The following is a 6,760-nucleotide window of genomic DNA, read 5'->3' as shown; positions in this document are numbered from 1 at the left end:
AGGCTCCACCCTCGGCAGCAAATAGGAAGGTGCGCTCGTCACCTTCCCATGGGTGAATGTCGACGTGTTTGCATGGCAGGCATCAGACATCCCCGGTGTTCCCAGGGAGGTGATTGAGCACCACCTAGCTGTCTGCCCCCATGCGCGGCTCGTCAAGAAGAAGGTCAGGAATCAGACTCTGGAGAGGCAGGAGTTCATCACAAAGGAGATCAGGAAGCTGGAAGCGGCAGGGTTGGTGAGAGGAGTGCTCCACCCGACGTGGTTGGCCAATCCGGTAGTGGTGCGCAAGGCGAATGGGAAGTGGAGGCTGTGTATTGATTACACATATATCAATAAGGCTTGTCCTAAGGACCCATTCTCGTTGCCACGCATCGACCAGATTGTTGACTCCACAGCCGGGTGTGATCTGTTATCATTCCTCGATGCCTACTCGGGCTACCACCAGATCTTCATGACAAGAGAGGATGAAGAAAAGACAGCGTTCATCACCCCATGTGGTATGTATTGCTTTTTACGGATGCCTTTTGGGTTGAAGAGCGCTGGCTCAACATTTGCAAGAGCAGTCCAAATTGGTTTTGAACCTCAGCTCCATAGAAATATAGAGGCCTACATGGATGACATAGTGGTCAAAACCAAGGACGGGCCAACTCTTGTGCATGATCTAGAAGAGACATTTGCCAACCTGCACAAGATCAACCTCAAGCTGAACCCTGAGAAGTGTGTCTTCGGTGTTCCATCCGGCAAGCTTCTCGGATTCTTTGTGTCGCAGCGCGGGATCGAGGCAAACCCAGACAAAATCAAGGCTATTGAGCAGATTGAGGCACCCAAGCAGATCAAAGATGTGCGTCGGCTCACCGGCTGCGTTGCCGCCATGAGCCGATTCATCTCCAAGTCCGTCGAGCGCGCCCTTCCTTTCTTCAAAATCTTGAAGAAGGCAGGCCCAATGGAATGGACCCCAGAAGCCGAGGCAGCATTGCAGGATTTGAAAAGATACCTTTCCACCACGCCAATACTGGTTGCGCCTAAACCACAAGAGCCGTTGCTGCTGTATCTGGCGGCGACGAATCAAGTGGTCAGTGCCGCGCTAGTGGCGCAGAGGGAGGTTAACGAGGAAGCAATGACGGCGGCAGAACCAGCGGATGGCAAGCCCAAGATTCCCCCGGCAGGGCCTGGTGCCGGCAAGGCAAGGCCCCCGGCAGAGTCCGGTGCCACCGAGGCAGTGCCCGCGCGGTTAAGAGAGGTGGTGCAGAAGAAGAAGATGATGCAGCACCCGGTTTACTTTGTCAGCTCCCTCTTGCAGGGAGCTAGATCGAGGTACTCTGGTGTGCAGAAATTGCTCTTCGGCCTCATTATGGCCTCGAGGAAGCTACGTCATTACTTCCAAGCCCACGAGATCACTGTTGTCACCCGCCTCCCGTTGCAACGGATACTGCATAACCCAGATGCATCCACCGAGCTAAGTGCGGTAAATTCTTGCTCGGAAAAGACCGGAGCGTGCATGGCCTCTTTCAATCGACGGTGATTCACCATGCTCTCCACCTCGGAATTCATGACAGATTGAATCCTCATGATGCGGCGGTGTCGGATGTGGGGTTCCGGCAAACCCTTAAGGTTCGAACACTGGGGTGCGCGCGAAGTCTCTCCCTCCTACCGATCTACGCTCTAGCTCGCTAAGATCTCGCAGACGAACTCGCAACACAAAGAGACACGAGATTTATACTGGTTCCGGCCGCCGTTGTGGTGTAATACCCTACTCCAGTATGTGGTGGTGGATTGCCTCTTGGGCTGATGAAGAACAGTAGAAGGGAAGGAACAACCTCCTGAGGTTGAGGTGTTCTTCTGCTTGGCGACTTAGTGGGTGAGAGTTGGATGAACTGCTCGATGCCCCTACTGTGGCGGCTAGCTCTACTTATATAGGCCATGGTCCTCTTCCCAAATATTGAGAGGGAAGGGAGCCAACAATGGCGGGAAAATTTGAAGGGGGACAGCTAGTACAAGCTATCCTGACAAAAGCGGTCTTCGCCTGCGAAAAGCCCTGGGGTGACGCCGTCTTGGGCTCCACGATGACCTCCGCCTGGCCGTCCTCCTGGTCTTGGTCTCGTTGCACCAATATGGAAACCTTTGCCTGATGCCTCGGTACTCTTCGCCTGCGCTGGCCTCCTTAGCACCAAAGAGGAAATAAGGACGCTGCACGCACCGGCGCCCGCCTGGCACCCGCCTGGTACCGTTCGTCATGGCTCACGTCATGAGAGCCTCGTGAGGTTTGCCTCGCCTTGATATCTCCGCTCCTCGTGAGCCTGCCTGGCTAGGCTACTCCAGAGGAGGTCTTGCGTCGTCCGCCTCGCGAGGCTTGGACCCTCGCAAGGGTCTTGGGTGTCTTGCTGATGAAGATGGGTCGTACGGCCCGCTGCCTGGCCACGCTGTGGGCCGCAGGCAGGCAAGTCTGGGGACCCCCGTTCCCAGAGCACCGACAGTAACCCCCGGGCCCAAGGTGCGCTCGGGCTTGGCTTCACGGCGAAGCCAAGGGTCAAGTTCGGAGCACCGCGGGCCCCAAAAGCCTGCGGCCTCGGTTGACGCGTGGTGGTTGATTGGACGTGGGCGTCTCCGCTTCCCCATGCTGCCTTTGAATCCGCCTGGCTATGCGGCCACTGCGGCCTACATAGTTATTCCTCCGCCTCCTGCGCCCTGCTTCCCCAATTCCCCTGCTTCCCTGTGGCTCTGATTCTCTTCTTCAATCTGACTCGCGCTCCGCCTGCTCCATCGCCATGGCGCCTAAACAAGCTGAGAAGGGGAAGAGTTCTCTATCTCTTCCAGCTGCGCCTCCGTCCTTTGCGCCGGCGCTCGGCCGGTCTCGGGTGCTCAACGACGAGGCCATGGACAAGGTGTGCCCGATGCTTGCTTCCAGCTTCAATGAGTGGGGGGAGACGGTGGCTTGGCCCGCGTCCCGCACTCGCACGGCTCAGACGGCCACCGAGGTCCCAATCTTCATAGATGCACTCTGGGCTGGCTTGATTCCACCCTTCTTCGCCTTCTTCAATAATGCTGTGCTTGAGCATTATCAGATCCACATGCTGCATCTCGACCCTCAGTCTGTGACTCTTCTTGCTGTCTTCGCCTTTGTGTGCGAGGCCATGGTGGGCATCGCTCCTTCAGTGGCTCTCCTCCGTCACTTCTTCTCATTGCATCTGGCTGACCCTCAGCAATGCTCGGGGTGCGTGAGCTTCCAGGCCGTGGCTGCGACGGCGGTGAGGGGATCGATTTCGAGCTCCCTCCATCCACGAGCGAAATCCGGATACGATGGGTGTTCGTCGATGCCGGTGTACTCAGTCCTCTGCTTCAGGCTCCGTCGGGGCCCGCTGTTCCTAACTCCGGCTGGAGCCATCAGTGGCTTGTGAGCCCCGGCCTTGCCCGCGTCTGGCTCAGGTTGAGGTTGCTGAAGGATCGCGGCGTAACTGCACCGATGGTGGTGAAGGAATTCTTCCAACGCCGGGTCGCTCCGCTTCAACGCCATTCTCGCCCAATGTGGACCTTGCTCAGCAGCCAGGATCACATGAGGTTTCAGGAGTCCGGGCTCCTCCTCGGGACACGGTGAACAGTGCTCAAGGTCCTGACGGGTGTCTTTCTGCCGGCCGAACTGCCTGGGAAGAACTATTTGCTGTACCGCTGCAAGAATAAGGATGAATTTGTGAAGGAAATGCCTCTCTTCGATGAATGGGGGCCGCGGCCGATCGGCCTGGAGGGGCCCCGTGAGAACCCCGTCGTCGTGTTTCCCTTCCTTGTCCCTGATGCTGAGCTCGCCCCAAGTGACGGTGCAGGTGGGCGAGCTCAGGCGGAGGCTAGCGGCTCGAGTGCTGAGGAGCACGTGCCGAGTGGTGATCCTGGGGCATCGTCTTCAGGAGCCTGCCACTCCCCTCCTGGGGGGTCGGTTGCTGAGGAGACACTGCATGCGGCTCCCGCCGCCAAGGCTCCAGGAGCCTCGGGAGGTCATGGTGAAACGGTGCCCGGCTGTTCGCCGCAACCAGGCCCCCCTGAAGATATTCTTCAGAGCTCTTCTTTGGCCCCGCTGCACACCGGCCGTCACGTCCACCGTTTCAGTCGTCTTTGTGTGGACTTCGAGGAGCTTCGCAAGAGGAAAGGATCTCCCAGCGGCAGCAACATCTTTGGACTGCTGAAGCGGAGGAAGTGCATTGCCATTGACGTGTAAGTATCGCACCGCTGTGGCTCCCTGTGTGTTGCTTTCTTCTTCTGACGCCAGTCTTTCAGGGCTCCTTCCACTGAGGCTGCTGAATCTCCTGAGAAATGGCCTCCTTCTTCCTTAACTCTTCCGCCAGCCTCGAGCACTCCGAGTTCGCTGGTTGCCCCTGGAGCAGGGTTGGTTGAAGGGGCACTCTTGCCTTCCTGGCGCGTTGAACCTGCGGCCTCATCGCTCCTCCCCCTTGGTCTGGCGTGGAGCTTGGCAGGCCTGCCCAAGACTCCTCCACTGATTTTTGACTGCAACTTGTTTCTTCGATCCTCGGATCCTCTTCGAGTAGCGGGTCCCAGCAGGCTTGGGCTTCTCGTGAGGACGGGCTGGTGTCGGGTGTGGCGCCAGCCCCCAGCCCCCTGCCGAGGGGTGGCGCGCCGCTTGGCGTCCCGCCCGCAGCCCCCGAAGTGGAGGACGAAGAAGGCCGGGCATTCGAGCTCGAGCGCGGGCGGAGCGTGGTTCCCCATGAGCTCTTCCAGGAGGCGATGAACGCGATGAGCCGGCTTGGTGGAGAGCTCGCGAGTGTCGATTCGCGTCTTGAGGCTGAAGGTCTCCGGCTGGCGGAGGAGCGGTGCAAGCTGAAGGTGGCCATCAACCTCGGCCGCTATCAGCGTGACCTTGAGAACGCGAAGGCTGAGGCATCTCTCAAGGTTTCCTACGATGCCTGCTCACGAGCCTTGGAAGAGGTTCGCGAGGCTGATCGTCGCCACGAGACTGCGGAGAAGCGCACGTGGGAGCTCCAGGCCTGGAGCGCGTCTCTTGAGCAGCAGGTGGAGGTGCGTAGGGCCGCTCTTGCTTCGCCGAGGGGGACGCCCGCGGAGGATGAGGAGGTTCGGAAGCATGAGGAGACGCTGGCCCTGGAGGCCGTGGAGCGTAACCGCGAGCTCGAGCAACTGGAGACGAGGGAGCATCAAGTTGCCCAAGTAGAAGACACCGTTGGGGCTCGCGAGGCTGGAGTTGAGGAGGAGGTGAACCGCCGGGTGGCCGAGGTTCGCGCGGACCTGGAGGGCAGGTACGACCTGAAGCTGAAGCTCGCGGGCGTGGAGGATGAGGGCAGGGCCGCTGCCCTCAGGCCCAGGTTGAACGAGGCTGAGAGGCGCGCGGAAGCCATGGCCGCTACCTTGGTCACGGCGCAGGCGGACTTGGCCTCGGCCCGCGCCGAGCTGCGTTCCCTCCGGAGGCGGGTTGATGACGCAGAGGTCGTCGCGAGGCAGAACACGGAGGAGGTGCTCCAAAGTCGAACGCTGGAGCGCGAGCATGCCCCCATGCTTCAGGATCTCCGGAACAGGGCCAATATCGCCCTGGGCCATATTTGCGACGTGGAGGCGCCGACCCCTCACTCAAATATTTATGCCAGCCACATGACCTTCTTCACCGAGGTGGTGACGTGCCTGGAGGCTCGATCTACCAGAGCTCGCCAGCTTGTGGAGGAAAGGGGGCATGGCCTGCTCGAGCACGCTTTCTCCCGTGTCTTTAGCCACCTCCTGAATGCCGACCCCAACTTTGACTTTGACGCCGCCATCGCCCCCGTACCCACGGCTGTCCGGGGCGACCTAGCACGCTGGGTTGAGGACCATGTGGACGCGTTGGTCAGGGCCTTCGCTTCGGAGGATGATGCGGTGGTGGTCGTCGCAGATGAAGGCGACGTGGTCGACGATGGCGATGGGGGCGTCGCCGATGGCGGCGACGATGGCGATGAAGACGACGACCACGCTAGTGACGCGTCTGCGGGTGACGCAGCGAGCGACATTTCTGGCTGATCCCTTGTTCTCCTGTCATTTCTTCCTGCGCACTAACTCGGGCGTGGCCCTTGGAAACTTGTAAGAGCATTTTGAGAGGGGGAGCCCCTCATGTAAGCAAATTGCAGTTTTTACTTTTCCATGCGATGTGAGTCTGTGTCCTCATGAACTTGTGAATCCTGATGCGAGTTTTCTGTCTTGGTTTACCTTAGTCAGCGCCAACTTTGACCTGGGCTGCGATGTGTCGAGTTCCTGAGGACCTTACGGAGCTCGTCGCCCCATCGGAAGGGGCCCTACGAGAGGTGAGAACCAGTTGCAGCGCGCGCTCGGCGCGCACGTGCTTCGCGCAATCCCGCTCGCGAGGAGCTCATGAGGGAAAGGCGGCGGACATGAGTCCCAGACAAAACGATATCCAGAAGGCAAGAAATTGCTCAAACGAGAAAAGGCTCCCCCCGCGCGCATCGATAAAAACTCAGCTTCAACTCAAATCCAGATCCAGAAAGCAAAGCTACAGAAAGAGAGATCCAAAGCAAAAGGCCGCGTCCGGCACCTAGTCTAGTCTTCTGGTCTTCAAGTCTTCTCACCAGCGCAGAGCTAAGTGCTGCCACTAGGCGTGGGAGGGAGCCCCAGGGCCTGAGGCCGGCACCCCTGAGACTCCGGGGCGTGTACAGCCCCAACTCATTATTACGTGAGAGTGTCACGGGCGGCGAGCTTCACAGGCACTGGGCCTTCTTCACAGGTACCCGCCTTGCTTCATATCGCCAGACGAGGGCCCCGC

This window comes from Aegilops tauschii, chromosome 6 (genome assembly GCF_002575655.3).
Source record: "Aegilops tauschii subsp. strangulata cultivar AL8/78 chromosome 6, Aet v6.0, whole genome shotgun sequence".
NCBI classification, from domain to species: domain Eukaryota; kingdom Viridiplantae; phylum Streptophyta; class Magnoliopsida; order Poales; family Poaceae; genus Aegilops; species Aegilops tauschii.
The sequence above is the reverse complement of the archived record's forward strand: the minus strand, read 5'-3'. Positions refer to the sequence as shown.